The 20250-nt window shown below is 41.1% G+C and overlaps 1 protein-coding gene across 2 annotated transcripts in view; it reads right to left on the bottom strand.

Annotated features, from left to right (window-relative positions):
• The window catches only part of TC2N (tandem C2 domains, nuclear), a 58883-nt gene extending 53503 nt beyond the window's left edge, over positions 1 to 5380 (bottom strand). The window contains exon 1 of one of the 2 annotated variants that reach the window (XM_012773919.3): positions 5298 to 5380. The gene's annotated coding sequence lies outside the window, so the exon portion shown is untranslated. Of the gene's footprint in view, positions 1 to 5175 lie in introns of both variants that reach the window. The other variant, XM_012773918.3, reaches the window with a different exon arrangement.
• Positions 5381 to 20250: the final 14870 nt, after the last annotated feature.

Here is a 20250-nt window from a genome sequence, read left to right as displayed (position 1 = left end):
ACACTAATCAAAAAGACAGACAAAAAATAAGTGTCAATGAGAATGTGGGGAAATTGGAACCCTCATATGTTGCTGACAGAAATATAAAACGGTGCAACTGCTTTGGAAAATACTTTGGCAATTCCTCAAAAACTTCACAGGCAGGAATTCCATTCCTAGGTAAATATACCTATGAGAATAGAAAACATATCTTCAACACAAAAAATTTTACACAATGTTCACAGCAGCATTATTCATAATAGTCGAGAAATAGAAACAACCCAAATGTCCATCAACTGATGAGTGAAAAAACAAAATGTGGTATATAGCCATACAATGGAATATTATTCAACCATAAAAGGAACAAAGTCCTGATTCATGCTATAAGATGGATAAACCTTAAAAACATTATGCTAAGAAAGAAGCAGGACACCAAAGGCCACATATTATATGATTTCACTTACATAAAATGTCCAGAATAGGCAAATCACAGAAAGTATATTAGTGGTTGCCAGGGGCTAAAAAGGAAGAGTGAAATGGAGAGTGACTACTAATGAGTACAAAGTTTCTTTTGGCAGGTGACCACGAAATTGCATACTTTAAAGTGGTGAATTTTAGGGTATCTGAACATCTCAAAAGAAAAAGATTTTTAAAAATTCATATCTTGAAAATTTTTTAGACCACCAAAGTGATATGAACTTTGAGATGCCAGAATTGGGGCCAGAAAGTCTTCTTAACTTACCTAGAATGAGCCCTTGGCTGACTTCCAACAATCCCTGGTGCCCTGCCAATCCACCAAACTCCTATTCAAATCCATCAAGTTTCCCCAGTTTAGCAAATACCCTCAGAGCAGCAACTCACACTTTAAAGGCTCGTTTAGTCTCTCATATATTCAGCTTTCTCTTCAATTATGGCAAATTAATTCCTATCTTTTTAAATTGTTTTTTAAATAGATTATTCTTAGCTGTTTTCAGTATAAAGTTACTCCAAATACCTCAACTTACTATAGTGCCCACAATGAAAAGCCTATATTTATACAAGTTAAAATTAATTCTAGTGAGTTAGGATTGGATTTGCAGTCTGATAGAGTCTACATTAGAGTAGCTTCAGTATTACTTATGACCTCATGTGATTACAGTAGATATTTAAGAATTAAATAACACATTACTCTCCAATTAAAAGTTTACTTGGAAAAAAGAAAAAAACAAACATTAATTTGAAGAGGAGTTTAGTTTGAAAAGAAGCATGAGTGGATGACTTGTTCTCTCAGGTATCAAGGTTCTTTATACAGCCAAAGTAAATAAGACTGCAGTAAGGATACACAAACAGATGTCTGTTTTACAAAGAATAGCCTAGAAACATAACCACACATATAGGGAAACTTGATATATGAAATCTGTAGATTACTAGAATGAAAAACAGAATATTCAGTAAATTATGCTGGGAAAAATTGATTACTCATATGGAAAAAAAAAAAAAAAACTAGACCGCCACTTCACAACACACAAAAATCAACTTTACATGGATTAAGAAAACAAATATGAAAGGTTTCTTGGCTTTCTGCATTGGAAATAATAAATGATGAAAAAAATTTTAAAAGACAAATATGAAAGGCAACTTTTTAAATAGGCTTTTTAAGAGTCATCTTAGAATGACAGCAAAATTGAGAAGGTACAGAGATTTCCCATATATTCCCCTGCTTCTAGCAGAAAATATCAGACCATGAAAGAAAAAGGTTGACGGAGTCAACTACATTAAACTATAAAATGTTTTTGTCAAAAGACACCATAAAAAAGAAAAAAACAAGCTACTCAATTTGAGAAAAAGAAATGTGTAACATGCATAATTGACAAGGGATGAGTATCCAGAATACATAAAGAACTTCTGAAATCAATTTTTGAAAGACAAAAAAAAAAAAAATACAAAATAGGCAAAAGACATAAGGAGACATCCACAGAAGAGTAATCGTGAGAGGTTCAACATCATCAGTAATTAAGGAAATGTAAATTAAAACCCCAGTGGGATACCATTTCTCAACCACCAGATTCTCAAAAATAAAAAATTCAGGTAATTACAAATGTACAAATGTCTTAAATGGTGTTGAGAAAGGGAACAAAGATAACACACACTGCTTGTATAAACTGGTATAGCCACTTTATAAAATAATTCAGTATTATCTAGCAAAACTGAAGATCCACAACTCTACTCTTAGGTTTTAAAAAGCCTGGGAAATTTATAAACATGAACCGTCCCTCCTTTCTCTTGTCCCTATCCCCAAGTACCCACTGATACATTTCCTATCACATTAGATTAGTTTGCATTTTCTAGAATTTTGTTGAGTATATATTTGACCATAGTTTATGCAAATGTTTTACTTTAGTAGACACTGCCAAAAAGTTTTCCATGATTACACCCATTTATACTTCCACCAGCAGAATATGATATTTCCAGTTGTTCTACACCCTCATCAACACTTGTTTGTTGGTCTTTTCCATTGTAACCATTTATTTTCATATTCCTAATGAAAACACCCATAAAACCATTTGTCTGAACTCCAAAACAACAAAAAAACAAACTTCCAGTGAAGACTGAAGTGAAACTCATTATACAGAAATTTTAATCTGGAGGACTTTCCCTTGAATGCATGATAATAATTGAAGCAAAGGCCCTAACTGATGTATATCAGGGGTCCCCAACCTATGATGAGTTGTATAATTATTTCATTATATATTACAATGCATTAATAATAAAGTATGCAATAAATGTAATGCGCTTGAATCATCCCCAAACCATCCCCACCCCCCAACACCCCTACCCCTGGTCCATGGAAAAATTGTCTTCCATGAAAACAGTCCCTGGTGTCAAAAAGGTTGGGGACCGATGATGTATACCTTACAGATTCTGATTTAGTTCAAACATCTGATTTCTACATAAGATCTTTACATAAGATCTTATTCTACATAAGATCATTGAGACATACATGAAAGATCAAATAACTTAAAAGCCACTTGGAAGTATCAAAGTACTGGGACCCATATGAAATACAATCCAACACAGTTTATACTTGTGTCTTAAACACTAATAACACCTGAATCCAATACACCAAAATACCACTAAAACAGTGTTCATAATTTGAACAGGGGTAGGAGGCAGAGGGTGTGATAAAGTATTTATTACGAATATGCTCAGTTACTTACTCTCAGCTTCTGCTACTTAACCACAAGAGAGGCAAAAAGCTCTGAGATGACACTTTTTTTTTTTTTTTCATTTATAGAGACGGGGTTTTGCTCTTGCTCAGGCTGGTCTCAAACTCCTGAGCTCAAGCAATCATCCCACCTAGGGAGATGACACACTTTAACATAAAGGTATTCTATAGTCCTTATATTCTTTCCAATTTGACTATAAACTCCCCTCTACCACCCTGTTGCCTCTCTTTTTAACCTTTGTTTCTCAAATAAGGATTCTACACTATCTTTACTTCTTCATCCTCCATTCACTCCTCAAATTCACCCTTACAATTTTACTTAAATTATGTTTGCTGAGGTTAATGACCTCCTCCTAACTACTGAAGCCAATAGGTACTTAATCAGTTCCTATCTTTCGGATCCCTCAGACTCATTTGACTCCCAGAGAGACTTCTCTCCTTATTATTAATAAAACTCCCCTCCCCTGGCTTCTCTGACACCACCACCTCTTAGTTCTTCTCCTTTCCTCAATGTTCCTCCTTGCTCTCCTTACTGTCTCTACCCACTTCTTAATACAGGCGCTCCCAGCCCTCAGTCTTCCTCTCTTCTTACTTTATATACGTACTTGAATGATTTCTTACACCCTTACAGGATTAACTCTCACAAATCCACTGTTGCTTCCAACATCTTTACCTCTGAGTCTGACTTTAGAAAAACCTGATACCAATATATCTGACTGCCAACTAGACAGCTCTGCCAGATGTCCCACCAGAATCTCATTTTCTCTCAACATGAATTAATCTCTCCATTTACTAGTTTTATATGTGAATACACAATTACAATTCAAGTAAAGCCAATAAAATACAATACTTAAATTTTTCTTGAAGGGTTAAAAAATTTTCTACTCATGCTTTTCCCACAGTTATGAAGGTAATCATATCCATTAGCAAAACTACAAAATACAAAAGAGATAAAAAGTAAGTCTCCTCAAATCTCAGCTCTCAAAGGCAAGCCACATTAACACTTCCTTCCAGAAAAAGCAATTTTTAACCATATGAGGTTACATATCAAAATATTACATTGGTAAATACGGTTGAGTTGTTGCTAATTCTCAATATATTCTAGGCTATTTCAGGAAAAACACAACTGTTTTAAATGCCTATCTGAAATGAGAATCAGAATAATATTTTCATTACAAAAGCAATTCTTTTATATGCTGTATTTTAAATATTCTAAAGGAATCAATGATTTTTGGCTTGGCATCTATCTTGTCTATACCCGGACGTCCACCTAGTGTGCAATATACCCCAGAATACCTTTCTATATTTAAAAGAAACCACAGCAAACAAAAAAGAACAGTAAAAAGAAGTCAAATCTAAAAACTTGTTGGATAGATCGTAGTTTGCAAAAACCATAGGAAAGTGACATTTTAACACCCTTTCGCCGATTCACAAAGTTTCAGAAACATCACCGATAAAAACCATTTGCTAACCGGTTCTCATCAGACCTCGCTCGCCAGGGAAAGGAAATTCACTTCTCTCCTTCCCCGAGTCGGGAGCCCACCTGGGATGGGTCCTCTGACGCGCGGCCGTCCCTTCCGAGGCTGGGGTCTCCCCTGCTCCGGTCACGCGTCCCACTAAGCGGACCCACGAACCCGGGCAGGACGGGGGCCAGGCCTCGCCCCTCCGCGCACTCCGGCTCCCCGGGGTGAGTCACTGCCCCCCAGGCCACCGCGATCGCGGCCGTCGCGGGGCCTAAACCTCCCTCAGTCCCGCTCGAGGCAGGCGTTGCTGAAGAGACACGGGATCGGTCCCCGGCCCCCCAACCATGGCCACATGTTTTTAAAAAGTTAAAGACAAGGAGACAAAAATCCATACAAAACAGTCGCTCCACAGCCAGCCCCGCTAGGCTGGGGGCGAGGGGGCACCCCGCCGAGAAGGGGCCGCTCTCACGCGCTCCCGCTCACCACCCTCGCCAGGCCCGCGCGCACCGCCAGCCCGGAGAAGCGCACCTCAGCCGCGCCGGCTCCTTTCTCCGCTGGAGTCCCGCCGCCCTCCGCGGGTCTCCGCGCGCGGCTCTCGGGGCGCCCCCCACCCCAATCCCGCGCTGAGGAGAGCGCGGCCGGCTGGCTACCTGCTCGAGGCAGTGGGCGCTCTGCCCTCGCCGCCGGAGACAACGTTGACTCGGATCACCTCACGCGGCAGCGCCCCGAGGCCACGCCCCCTCCAGGGCCGTCCCTCCACCTCAGGTAACACCCCCCCCCACCCCCCCCGCCGCTCCTCTTCCCGCCCCTGTCCCAGGGCTGCCCCGCTCCACCTCCAGGTCCACCCCGCCCCTGCAACGCCCCTACCCCTTCGGGCACCCACCCCCACCCTCCTCTCCCCTCCCCACTTCAACCCACCCCACCTCAGCACCCTCCGGCTCCCCAGGAGGTGAGCGGAGGGGCGGCGTGGGGTGAGGCGGGGCTGCCCGTCCAGCACCTGAGCCGCGCTGCGCCTGCGTCCTCGACGTCTGGGCTCCTGGCCGGGCCTTTCAGTTGCTCCCTCTGGAAAGGTCTAAAATGGAGCCAGGCAGAGCTTGGGGAATATTGAAGGGAGACAAGCGGAAGGAAAGGTCTAGAAAGAAAGCTCTTGGCCTGACGAACTTTTCTGAATTGGGGAGGAAGGAGCAGTGTCTCTTGCCGGAGACGTTTCTGCGCTCTTTTCTTAGAAGCGGAGAAATTGTGATGTTACTTGACTTTTTGAGTTTTTACAAAAAGTCTACTTATAGAGTCTTTGAGAATCAGTCCGGGTCTCTTCACGTTTGTTGCTTCATATCCGCGACTGCCTTGCCATCAGCAGGTGTGTTGGAGGGAATATCACTTGTATCCACTACTACACCTCACATCCCTGGTTCTATGCTGGAATCCCCTCCAACCCTGGCAAGGGGGTGCCTGGCCCTTTTCTTTTATGCTCCCCATGGTGGAACTCTCAATACTGTACCTGGGAGGTTGTTGAATGAATTTCTAGATTATCTGATGATGAATAGCTCAGCTTTTGAGATGCTGATGGCTTGTAAATTGAAGTGAAGGTTATTTAGCACTTTTCTTCCTGGAGAGCAGCAGTCTTTCCCAAGGTGAGTATTGTCAATCTGGAGGCCCTAGAGATGCTGGAGTAGAGGTGGGAGTAGATCGCATTAATTTGGAGACAAGACACAGTATATACTTGCTTTCCTTGGGATTCACAAAAGAGGTTAGCATTTTACAGGCCTAAGAACCATGTTTTACTTTGTTTAATGCTTCATTTCCCAAATTTATTTGACTCACAAAACCCTCTTCTTCAGAAATACTTGTTACCATTCTTGGGCATTAGTGTTTCAACAGACACTTTGACAAACACTGCTTTAAAGTCCTAGTGCATTCACCTTCAACAATTTATCACTAATGTTTGCAAAGTTCTGTACTGTTTACACAAAGCTTTCACATGAGTCATCTCATTTAATTCTGGTAATTGTGATATAGCTGTTATTATCCTCATTTTTTGGTTGGAAAAAAATGGAAGGACAAACAACCAGTTAGTGATTGCCCAAGATTTGAATCTGGACTTTGAACTCTAAGACTTTTTAAACTATTATAATATTCTCCCTCTCCTTCTCCCTCTCCCTCTTCTCTCTCTCTCTCTCTCTTTTTCTCTTTCTCTCTCATATTTGATCCTTAAGTAGAGCACATCCTTGGTTAGAAATCTCTAGATTCACATGTTAGTTGAAGCTTCTCAAGGGCAACACCATACCTTTACCTATCCGTTACTCCCTTGTAGCACCTAACATAAGTAGTGCACAAAAGGGTCATTCACATGTGCTGAATGAAGAATGAATGAATGCATGAGTGTTCAATAACCTCTGGGCTAAGTACTTGGTTCCCTAAATGAACAACTTTAACAACCTCTTTACTGTTGCAAAAGTTCCAAGAGCAGGAGCAATGAATTGTTCCTAGTTTTATTTAGTTTTAGTCCATCTAAAAAAGCTTTCCTAGAAGAATCCACTTTGTTGACAGATACAGCTCTTACAAAATCATGATACCACTTCCTTTGTTTTCCTTGAAGTGGGCCTCCTTCCTGTTCTACTCTCAGAGGTAAGGCTACATTGAGATGAACAGAGGGTATTATACACCTTTCTTTGTGCTCTTCCTCTTCCCGTAAAAGGATCGTCATTGCAACATTCTGACTGGTGTTTTGTTTGCTTTTAATGTTACTAATCTTGTAATATTTAGTTAGTACAGATAATGACTGCTTAGATTTTATTATGTATATCAAATCTTTCATTGGACAGAAATAAACCTTGCAATCCCTATTCATAATCCCTATTCATTCTTTATTGAATGCGGTTTGTGAGTGCTTTGCAACTCAGCCCAGGCCTACCCCTCCAGCCTCATCTCCCACTACTACCCCCATCACACATTTTTGACCATCTGAACTAATTACAGTTCCTTAAGTTGTCAAATTTGCACATACCATTCCCTTTACCTCTCTGCTACAGGTATCAACTGGCAACTCATATTCATTCAGCTGAAGTGCCACCTCTTCTGAAAGATGAAACCCCACAACGCCATTCCCAACTGAATTACGTTTCCTTTCTCAACACTCCCACCACATCCAACCATGTTTCCATCATGGCACCTACATAATAGCCGTAATTTTGGGCTGCTTTTCCATCTTTTCACTAAACTCATTCCATGTGAGTTATCAATGAGTGGGAATTATGATTTCTACCTGTTTCATGAGCACATAGCCTAGCACTAGGCACATAGAAGACACTCAAATATTTGTTGAATGAATGAGGACATAGCTTCAAAAGAGTATGAATTCCTGGAGTACTTGTGAAATAATTTCACAAATATAAATGGTCACATGATTACAATGGGGGGTAGCAGACAGATTTTGGCCTCCCCCAAAATTATTTCCTTCCAATATTCTGCCTTAGAAGAACATAACAGCAGAAGCCTAGTCATAATCATTCATCCATTCATTCATTCATTTATTTGTTCAACAAACATTCTTGAGTGTCTACTATATAAAAGATACAGTTCTAGGCACTTACAGAGAGAATGGGACATTTTAAAAGTATCATGGACATGCACTGAAACTCAATTCCTTTTCTTGGGCACAAAGCTAAACTGCTTTGCCCATTCTCCTTGTCTCTAGGCCATGTGACCTGTTCTGACTAATGGAACTTGAGCAGAAGCAGAGTTTCATTTCTGGATCTAGGCAACTAAGAACAGGTGAGCTTTCACCCCACTCTCTCCCTCTTCCTGTATCTTGACAACCTTGGACCATTACTAAACCAAACTAACCACTGCGAAAGCTGGCAATGCAACAAGAAGGGAACAGTCTATGTCCTTGGCTGACTTCATGGAACAAAGTTCTCCCCACTGCCCACTAACCTTGATTGGATGGTGATGTGAGTGAAAAATAAACTTTATTGTGTTAAACCACTAATATTTTGGGATTTTTTTCCCAATAGCTAGCTTTTTACTTACTCTGATAAGCACTGTCATTAATGATGACATGTAGATTACATAAAATGAAGAAAATTTTATCTCCTGCTCTAAGCATTATATCAGAAACGTGGAACATAAAAATTTATCAAAGAGGGTATTAAGGTCCTAGAAACTTTTTGTTCCAGGTGGATAAAAGAAAAATCTTTATGGACATGTTTGGCTGCCTGATCAGAATGTTGACTTTTTAACCTGAAAACAAGCATAGAATCTCTATCACATTACCTTCATCATCTTTATCAGCCCTTCTCAGTCTCTTTCATGCACTTTGAAGGATTTTCCCAAGTGGGCTTCAGGAGATCTAGTGTTACTCAAAGTTGAGTATATATTGAGAACAAGATAGGTGTGGGAAAGTGGGCTCTGAAGGATCATGAATATTTTACTAAGGACTTTGCACATTTAATCTATAGGACACATAGTTGAATAAACTAGGAACTATTTATGATATGCTGAGTTTCTCTTTTCTTTCCTTCCTCCATCATCTTCTTACCTAAGTATCTGACATCCACTAAACTAAGGTAACAATGGGAAAATGACTGGTCATGGATGCTCCACCAAGAGATCTAATCATAATGAAGTACTCTTTTCTCAGTGCCCTCCTTCAAAGCCCTTCTCCCACACACTCCACTCCCCTCTTCCAAACCCCCTCCAAATTCCACTAATCAATGAAACTTCATAGTACCCAAATGCTGACAGTTTCACTGGAGGCCAGATGAAAAATATTTAGCACCTAGCACCGGTACAGTAGCACCAGTGGGATTAAAGAACAGCTATGAAGGAGAAAACAAAGAAAGATGGGATCCAGACAAAAAGGGTTTTCTACCAACCACATGACCAACTCGTCCAGGTCGAGCACCTGGGCAGGTCCTATGAAACTGCCTCAGGATTCCAGAACGCAGGTCCCTAGACTCACCGTGTAGAGCTGAGAAACATCTATATCCCCACTTCTGTGAACTCTGCGTGGGTGGGAAGAAACGACTGAAATCTGAAGCAAATGACTCTGCATTCTTCTAGACTCCATGTTGACGTGTTCAAGCCGGAACTACATATCCCCAAATTTCTGTCCCTCCATAGTTCTAAGTTAGATTGACCAAAAAGAGGAATTTGGGCAAGATTTGGAAGGTAGAAGGGAAGCAGAGCTATTCTCTCTAAAGATCATCATGACTACACTCAGTGGCAGACAGGCACAAAGATGCTGGCAGGTTCTGGCTGGTCATCTTCCCATATGTAGCTTTTCTTCCCAAATGTTGGCCCTGCTGACCACCAGAGGACCCAAGCTCACCTCCGGGTGCTCAATGGAAGACATACAGAAGTAGCAGCAACTTAAGAGGTGACAGCTATCTACAGACTTTTCCACAGCTCTCCTCCTGGGTACCACGTCCGCAATTGGTTGTGCCTGGCTTCCTAAGTTCATTGCAAGTTCTGACCCTACAAGTCCGCCTGTACTGGGGCTTCAGGAGGGCTGTTTAGTGACTTCTCTCTGATCCTTCATTCTCACTTTCAGAGTTTTATTTCACTAGTTTCTCCCATAATTCTATAAGATCTGTTCCTAGATCAGTAATACTCTGGTGGATCTCCTTCCCTGATTGAACTCCTCTGATATACCATACATGTACATGGCTGCCCAACAGTAATATTATGTGGCTTGTATCACCCTTCACTTCCACTATTAAAGGAAAAGTGCTCAGGTTATATATAGCAATTGCAGAAATTTGGGTAAAAGTCACACCATGGTACAAGTCTGCCCAGGAGAGAGTGATTGTCCACTGCCCTTATAGTGCGAACTTACATGACAGAAGAACTGACTTTCAGCTCTTTAAGCTTAGAAACTTGCTTCTTTTCCTCTTTAGCATACTAAGTAAGCCTCTCTTGAAGAAAGCTTGGTCATGCTCACTAGAAGTAGACGATAGTGTACCTGTCTATTAATATAGAACGAGAAACAGGATTGTTGCGGGGCCCAGACATTTGTTATCTTATGGCCAAAACACTATGCCCTACAGAAACAGCCAACTAGGAAGCTAAATGATAATCAAATGGTTGCCTGGGGAAAGACATGGAACCAATATTAGGAGAGTTAGGAGTTATATTGGAGTTATATTTAATAGCATCAAGTTATGATAGCCATCATTAATACCACAGAAAGGACTGACCTGTCACAGCTACAGACAAGCTGTGTAATTCTACTCACTGGAGACATAGTCTTGGTCATAGCCCTTCTTCTGTGTAGATTATAGCATTGGCCCCAGGACTTCTTCCTGCACTGTATCCATGCTCTGTGCTATGAATTTGAAGTTCCTTCTGCTGAAGGAGTGTAGAATATTTCCCTAACCCTTTATTTTGGATTTGACCATGTGACTTGCTTTGGGCACCAGAATGAGGTGGAAGTCATAGTGTTCAAGTTTGGAGCTTAGGCCTTATGAGACTTCAGGTGTTTCCGCTTACCCCTTGTGCTTCTGCCAATGCTAAAAGATTTGCCTGGGTCAGCCAGCTGGCACAAGGAGGGTGAGAGACCCATGGAGCAAGACATGCCAGATAAATCCAGCTTAGCACAGCTAAAACCCAGCTGAGCAGCAGACATGTCAGAAATAGTAGATGATCATTTTTTATGCCATAGAATTTGGGGACTTTTTGTTACACAGCAATATTTACCTGGCATATCCTCCAACTATGGTTTTCTGGGATGGGGAAAATCTAACCCTACTGTGGCCCCACAATTCCAGACCAGTTTGCTCAGGGCTCCCCTCCCAAGCACTAGGGATCACCAATTAGTAATTTGGAGAATTCAGCTTCTGACCCTTAGTAAAATTCTATTTGATATTTGTTGTCCTTTGAGTTAATTGTAAAACTTAAATATTTGTCACAGCAGAGAAGAGAAAGATTAAAAACCTCCTCAGAAGGCTACCTCTGAAGAGTAATCATTGTAAATGTGATTTTGAGTGCAAAATCACAATCTGAAATGCAGTCTAAAGCCTATCATTTGTAATTTTTGCTTTCATCAGAGTTTTAGGAAAACTCCTACGTCCAGCAAAATCCCCAGGCAGCTTAGGATGCCAAAGCTTTCTTCTTCTTTCTTTAAATGTGTTCCAAATCCATAAGGAGAATTCATGAATAATGTGCTTGGCAGATGGACAAAATATCCAAAGACATTTTTAAGACTTTAGTTAAGATGTTTAGTTTGTTAGTTTAAAGCATGCATTGGTCTCTGTATGAATTAAAAGGGGGAGGGGCCTCGAAATGCTTTCTACTATTTTTTCAGACATTCCTTCTTTCTCCACCACTCCCAGCCTTTCACTAGCTTCTCCCACCCTTCTAGCTTATGAAAGGACTGATGTTGCTAGGAATATATATATATATATATATTTTTTTTTTTTTGAGGAAATGTGGGAGGTCTGTAATCCATTTCCTACTTGACATGGGTTATATTTACCAGAAGAAAAAAACAACACAAATTCACTTCCAGCGCAGCTGGGCTGCAGCTCCGTAAAGTGGTTTTTAAAGAGCTATCACATCACCCTGTGAAGTGACAGCACTCAAGGGATGGGACGGAGTCTGGGAGGGCCAGAAAAGCATACCCTTCCATTCCTAAAAACATCCCCTCAGGAAACAATTTGGCATTTCCTGCAAAACACGAACTTGCTTGGCAGCCTGACCAACTCATCACCCCTGTTCATCTCATCCCGCACGCCTGATTAATAACACTGAGGCGTCCCAGAACATAATGAACACAACTTCAGCAGGAAGAGGGGAAGGGGAGCCAAGCAGTACCCTTGCCAAACAAACACACATGTGCACACACCCACACACCCACACACACACACACACACACACACACACACACACACACACACGGCCCAAAGGTACAAAGCCACTCTAACAATGCCGGGAAATGTAAAATACTTCAATCAAAACAACCTTACACATCTACTCTCCATCTAATTGGTACTGACTGATTAAAACTATGGTTCTCAAATGGTGGTAATGTTCACCAGGGATTGGGGGCAGGGGAGAAACCCAATCTTAGGGATGTGGTGAGCATTTTGGAGGGGAAGGGCATAACTCTAACCCTTCTTAGGGAGAGGCAAAGATATACAATGTAACCAAAATATCAAAAAATCAAAACAAAACTTTTTATCAGGTGGTGGGCAGGCAGGAGGAGGTGTATACTTACATGATGTGTGCAGTGCGGCCCACCTGGGGATTGGACACACTTGAATCTCTGGCACGTTGGGGAGGGGGGGAGGGGGCAGGGGCAATATTTGTAGCCCTAACAATATTTGTACCCTCATAATATGATGAAATAAAAGGATAAAAACATGTACATATAAAAAAAAAAACAGGAGGAAAACAAGGAAGGGGGTTCAGAAGTCGGATGAGCCTGCTGGTGGAATAAAGACTGTTCTCCGACTCTTCGTGTTCCGCTCGGTTCTTTCCCTGTCCAAGAGCTGTAACACTAGCTGTACCACTTGCCGGAACACTATAAGCTTTAAGCCCCCCCTCCTTTGAGATGGCCCACCTTTTTGGGCCAAACCAATGTATGCCTTCCATGTGTTGATTTATGACTTTCCCTGTAACCCCTGTATCCCTGAAATGTATAAAACCAGACTGTAACGCGACCACATCGAGTCCACTTGCTCAAGGGTTCTTGGGCATGGCTCCAGGTCATGGTCCTCAAATTTGACTCAGAATAAACCTTTTAAAATTATACCAAAAAACCAAAAAACAACCTTACATTACTGAGAGGAGGGTTGAGAATTACTTATCTTCTCCCATCCAAACATGCACATCAATATGCTTTGGAATGACAACAGCTGCCGTTCTCCATTGACCTCTGACATGCCAGACACTGTGCTAATGGGTCATATATTTACATTTATTTTAATTCCTGCAACAACCCTGTAAGAATTGGTAGATATTATTATCTAGCCTTTACGGAAAAGTAACTTTTCCAAGATTATGAAGATGTGATCAAGGAGCCGGGATTTGAACCCAAGGCTGGGTGTGACTTTAAAGCTCAAGCTCCTTTCACTAAACCACAGACTTGGCTGGAAAACTGCAAAGCCCAGACAGACATAGGCAGGCGTTATCTTTACGTAAACCCAATTTGTTACTCAAAGCCCATTGGAATCATCATCTCTTCTGTGGATTCTTGACTTATTCTAGACAGGGTCTGATGTTTACAACTAACAGAAACTCACTCAAATTAGCTCAAGTAAAGAGCAAGAAATGGTATTCTAGTCCTCTCCCTACTGTAAGGAAATGATGGGAATGTATCCAGGAATCTGAACAAGCGGGCCTCAGAAAGGGCAGGACCTGAGGCACCCAGATACTGCTCCGCCTCTCATTGGTGGAGACTGCATCTCTTTGCACACCTGCATGGCCCAATCAGCTTCTCTGAGTCTCCAGTCCCTCAAAGCTGCAGGCTGCACCCCATTCTCTACTGACATGCTTGTGGTAAATCTACTAGACCCTTGGGCTCAGGATCCACCACCTAAGAAGTAACTGCTTCTCCCTTTCCAGATTCCTGGGAAAAGAATCTGATTGGCTCAGCTCATATTTTCCAGCCAGGCCACACACAAGACACAGGTTGCTGGCTTGTGTCTATGGTCGGGCATCCCTGGGTCAGGTGCTCACCCTGGTCCAGTCAGACGTAGCTGAGGAGGAGAGGGCCAAGGGATCTGCTGCTACGCCTCTAGATGGAGAAGCGTCCTAAACTCCAGCAAATGCTCAGCTCTTCTTCACTCTCCTTCCCTCTGTAAGGCTGTAATTCCTGGGTTAGCACATAATTTTAAGTAGCTTCTCATTGCTCTCCAACTGCCTTCTGTTTATTTTCCAGGTTCTTAGAGAAACCCATCTTACTGTTGTTATATCTGCAGTGCCTAGCAGATATAACACAGTGGACACTAAAAAATGGATTGTTGCATTATATAATCTTGGGGTGGGACAATGCAGAAGATCAAGAAGAATTTCTTTCTCCCTTTCCTTGTTGACAGATCATCAGAACTAGAAAGAGAGTGTCAAATGCCTGGTGACAAGTCTTCAGCCTCACTGGCTTAACTGGAGCTTATGTGAGAAGGAAAAGAATTTGAGCCTGAACAAAGAAACTCTAAAGTTTCTTCCAACTCTCTTATCAAAAGAGGCATCCTGGCCAATAGCTCTCAACCTAGAGTAAAGCTCCCATGTACCATATGGAGTGTCCTTGCTACGATTCCATCCTTTTATCCCCCATTCAGAGAATTCTACTTGAATTAAAATAAAGGACACTTATGCTATTTTTGAAGTAGGCTTGATTCTGCTCTGATTTGAAAATAATTAAAAAGTAAATAATTGCAAAACCTTGGTATTAAATTACTAGTAACAAATTACTGGCCAGGCATGGTGGCTCATGCCTCTAATCCTAGCACTCTGGGAGGCCAAGGCTGGAGGATTGCTTGAGCTCAGGAGTCCGAGGCCAGCCTGAGTAAGAGCGAGACCCTGTCTCTGCTAAAAATAGAAAGAAATGAGCCAAAAAACTAAAATTAGAAAAAATTAGCCAGACATGTTGGCTTATGCCTGTAATTCCAGCTACTTGGGAGGGTGAGGTAGGAGGATCCCTTGAGCCCTCAAGCCCTTGAGTTTGAGGTTACCTGTGAGGTAGGCTGATGCCACAGTACTCTAGCCCAGACAACAAAGCAAGACTCTGTCTCAAAAAAAAAAAAAAAAATTATTGGTAACCTTGTTACAGTTGGCATTGTGATTGAGAGCTATTAATTTAGGACATCCTGCTGCCCACAGCTAGATGACACTAACTGTATCAATCGGGATGCTTTCAGCCACAAATAACAGAAAACCCAATTCAAATGGTCATAAAAATAAATATTTTAGCTGGTGTCTTGGTTTAAATCATGTCCATAATTCTTTGAAACTTCTCTTGACAAGAGTTGGAATCTATGTCCTCTGAACTGTATCTAGGCTAGTCTTAGTGACTGGTCAACCAGTACAGTAGAAATGTTCCTATGTGATGGCCAAGGCTAGGTCATAAAAGGTGATACAATGTCTATTTAGTCTTCTTTGGATGCTTGTTGTTGGAATCCAGCCACCATGCTCTAAGGAAGCCCAAGCAGTTTGTGAAAGACTCACGTGGAAAGGCATAAGGCCCAGGACATCTGATGGAGTCAGCACCAGCTGTCCAGTTTGTGAGTAAGCCATCTTGGAAGTGGGTTTTCCAAGCCCTCATGAAGCTGCCCCAGCTGATACCTCATGGAAAAGATACTGGCCTTCCCCACTGAGCCCTGCCCATATTGCAGATTCATGAACCAAATAATGATAAAAGGTTGTTGTTTTAAGTTACTAAGTTTTGGAAAGTTTTGTTACACAACAATAGATAACTGATATTGTTAACCTAAACGGAAACCAAATGTAGATCAGCTTTCAGAGTCATTGATTTGGCAATTCAACCATTTATCATTGAATGTTTTCCTTCCCTTTTCTCTGTTCTGTGTCATGTGAGCTTCATCCTCAATCTAGTTCACTTTGTGGTCGTAGAACAGCTATCAGGGGCAGTAGGACCTTCTTCCTTCAGTTCAGGCAAGGGGGATAGAATGAATTCCCCCTGGATTGCTCTTGTGAGAGAAGCTTTTCCAGAAGCCAACAAACCTCTCCTCATATCTCTTTGGTCAGAACTGGGTCACATACTCATTCCTGAACCAATACTGGCAAACAGGATAAGACACCATTGTCACTAATCAGGCCTACCCCTTAAATTGAGATAAATTCCCCAAACCACATTGCTGCTCCTGTGGGATAGAATGGATCTAGGACATTTGACAAAAGGGACAAGTAAATGGGAAAACCCTCAGATTGTGGCCAGTCCAGGCATATGATAACTAGGAGCAAAGCCACAGGATCATGACTATCCTGAGTAAGACAGTGGAGGATCTAGCTTGGTATAGGTTGCCCACTTTCAAAACCCATTTGGCTCTTAACCTTTCCATTACCCCCTTTTCTGGTATCTTCCCTTTTTATCACCTATTTCACCTTCATTAGCTATCTGCATATTTATACCTGTTCTCTTGCAACGGTCAGTCTATTGGGGGTGGGGAGAATGCACTATTCAACTTCTGGTAACTTATTCCAATTTCCCTCTGAAGAAAAACCTCCTGATATACGCAAGAATTGGTGTCATTGTTTTTGCCAATGTAATAACTAAGGCTTTATGATAGTCTTGGGAAGATTACTTTTCCCTGGATCTGTCTCCTCATATGAAAAACGAAGGGAGTGGACCAGAAGATTAATAGCCTTTCTAGCTCCAGGAGTTTTGTACTCCGCCTCCTATCTTTTCCAAGATGACTACAGCTGCGCCTGAAAAATCTATGCAGCTTTGTCTCGGTCGTGCTATATGCTTAGATCTTCTTCATAATCACCATCTCCCCATTCTTCGTGATTTGCTTTCACTGCTCTGGGCCACCTCCAAAACGATGCCTTCCTTTTTCTCTTCCTGGTCTGGCTACCCCTATACCTTTGGCATTGTGTTGACTCCTTTAAACACAGCACAACATTGTGAAGGATTTTAGCAAATATTTCTTTTCTAGAAATTGAATAGGATATTTCTTGAAAACAAAATTTTTTTGTGTGAGTTAAGTTTAGGATGCTCAGAGTAAGCATCTATTTTTAATCTGATCATGAGGAACACTCCTCTTCCATCCCAAAGTTGTGTGGTTGCTATGAGTTCCATGATTTCACTCTTTTACTCAAAGTTGATTTGTTCATGAGAAAGCATCTGACCCAAGGTGGTCAATCAGAATCCTTCTGTAGATTTTTTTTTTTCCAAACTATAAATAGGAAAAACCAGGCAGTCCTCTTTTTAGTGATAGAAGACTTTGGTGGCCACTTTTCCTAGGCAGAAGAAGTCAACTTATAACAAAGGAGAATGAAGTTAATATGTTTAGAGAAGTAAAGATAAGAACTGTGAGGTGTTCCAAAGGTGTTAGATTCCTTGGCTGAGTTCAGTCCTGAGATAAGTTTCACCCCTACTTTTCCCATATGTCTAGTATATAAACCGCACTAATTATAAGCCTATAATTGTACATCTTAGGTAAAAGTACATCTTTTACCTAAGTTAATACATTTAGTTCTTGTCACTTAAACACAAGAAACAATATGAGTACTGTAAGATTCTTTGGCACTGAGTCTTTAGCATTTTCATTTGATTGTGATTTGCATGCATTTTCATTTGTTTTAAGTGATTGCCTCTTAGTATTGTTTATGGCATGGAAATGGGTGAAAAAAATGGGATTTAGAGGTAGAAAATGAGAATTTAAGTTCTGGCCTTACTACTTTATTGTCACAGTACAAAAGCCTCCCTGAGCCTCAATTTCTTTTCTACAAAATGGGGATAATAATAACCTTTGCCCTAGCAACCTCTCACGGTCATTATGATGATCAAAATAAGAAAATGGGGAGAGATGAGGCCACATTCATCTTTGCATTTCCAATGTCTGCTGTAAGGCCTGGGACAGTGGTGTAGAGACGGAACAAATATTTGATGAATGAAAGAAAAAACACAAAAGCATTTAAGCACTATTTAAATGTGCATTATATGATGAAGACCACTTTACAACAATAGAGTGTATGTATAAATATTTACATTGTCAGATTCAGTCAGTCTTGGGCTAAATAATAATTTCAGTGTCACGAACAGAGCTTCCTATAAAGAAGCTACAAAGTGAATGGAATCTGTGTCCAGTACCCCCAATCCTATCTTTGGTTGTTCTCCCTCTGTTTCGGCTAAACAGTGTGTCAGAGTGTTTCTGGTCCCAAGTTCTATAAGTGGCCGATGCTCTAGGGCTGTTGGATGCCGTTGCAGTAGCATCAGAATGGAGAAGGAGGTGGTTTCTAGAGTCATCTAAGGCCCTTTCGCTTATAATTAGCACGTAAACTTACCTCTCCCATTGGAAGCATCACAATGGCTGAGGCTCCCACAAAATTCTCAGACTTCAAATTGCCTATTTATGACTTATTTTTGCCTTCCCAAAAGCCCATGTAAAATTATACAAGGAAAACTTAAGGATTCAAGAAGCACAGCAGCCTGGGGCCATTCAGTTGAGGGGCAGACAGACCTACACACTGTATTACAGTAATAATTCAGCAGAGTGTAGCCACTGATGTTTATCCTGAATCATCACCAAGTAAAACCTTGCACATGGTAGAATCTGGCTACTAAGACAAAAAGTGGTCAAAGTTATTTTTAATGTCCATGAAAATGACTAAATTTAGTTTAAAGGTTTAGTACTTCAAAAAGTATTTTCTGAATTCTCTGAAGCATATTTTCTCAACTGATTCATTTTCCAACTATTCAAGATAGCCTTAGTTTTCATGTATCATTGCTCATTCAATGGTTCAATAAGTTAATTCCAGGTACTAGATGACCATAATGTAAATTTCACAACCCTTAATGTTGTATAATAGGTGAAAATGAACAACCTTTAAACAATTCTATTCTATTGGGATAAAAATGCTTTGCTTCGCCAACCTTGACTTTTTCAAATTATAAGGAAACTTGTCTTTGGCCACATTTCCTACAGCAAAGATTGTTGGAAAAAAATGAATTATCATGGACTTTCAATTTTTTTTTGTACTCCCACCGATAGATCATTAACTTCTGAATTTTTTAAAACAAATTACCTCCCACTTTCCTACCTTAATAGATGTGGTCTAATACGTGTGCTTTAACCTTTGCTTGCCCAGTCAACCATACAGAAGAAATATGCCTGGTGTGCTTAAGGAACAGTGAGAGGGCCCGAGCAACTGTAGCAAGTGAGAGAGAGAGAGACAAAGGAGGCTGGAAAATAGGAAGCAGAGGAGCATGGGGTAGGATTTGGAGTAAAGGAGATGGCATGGCCATTATCACATATTTGCTTTTACTCTAAATAGGGGAAGAAGCTATTGAAGGGTTTGGAGTAGAGAGGAATGCCATGAACTAATTTAACATTTATACTGATCACTCCAGCTATTGCATTGAGAATAGACTGCTAGGGGCAGGGGGGCAGAGGTGGAAGCAGAGAGACCAGCTAGCTGACTCTGCCTATAATCAAGGTGACGGAGGAGGGTTCCTGGGATTCAGGTGGTAGTAGAGAAAGTGACAGTTAAATGGGAGGGTTAAATGATATGATATATGCAAAGAAAATAGCTTAATTATTGGCCCGGTCAGTCCCCAGTACCTGTTCACTATTTTAATGGCATTCTGAACCCCAAGACTAATCGGTAGACAGCTGGTTCATTGAATGGCAGTCCCAGGTAAGTGATTACAAACTAGAGTCAATGTCAGGATTAGAAAAGGAACATTTTGAACATTTCTGTGTAGATTGAATTTAAGTGGAATTGAGTCAAAGCTAAAGAGTTCATGCTCCCCTTCACTGAATTCACTCCTTGGATTGTTTTTAAAATTTACACACACACACACACACACACATACACACACACAATCTGTGATCAAAAGGTTATTGAAGTGCTGCAATTGCCCAGAATTCAGCCTGACCTTGCAGCACTCCTCGTTATTAAAACTCATTTCTATGAGCTTAC

This window comes from Microcebus murinus, chromosome 6 (genome assembly GCF_040939455.1).
Source record: "Microcebus murinus isolate Inina chromosome 6, M.murinus_Inina_mat1.0, whole genome shotgun sequence".
NCBI classification, from domain to species: Eukaryota; Metazoa; Chordata; class Mammalia; order Primates; family Cheirogaleidae; genus Microcebus; species Microcebus murinus.
This window is presented reverse-complemented; position numbering and strand designations above follow the sequence as displayed.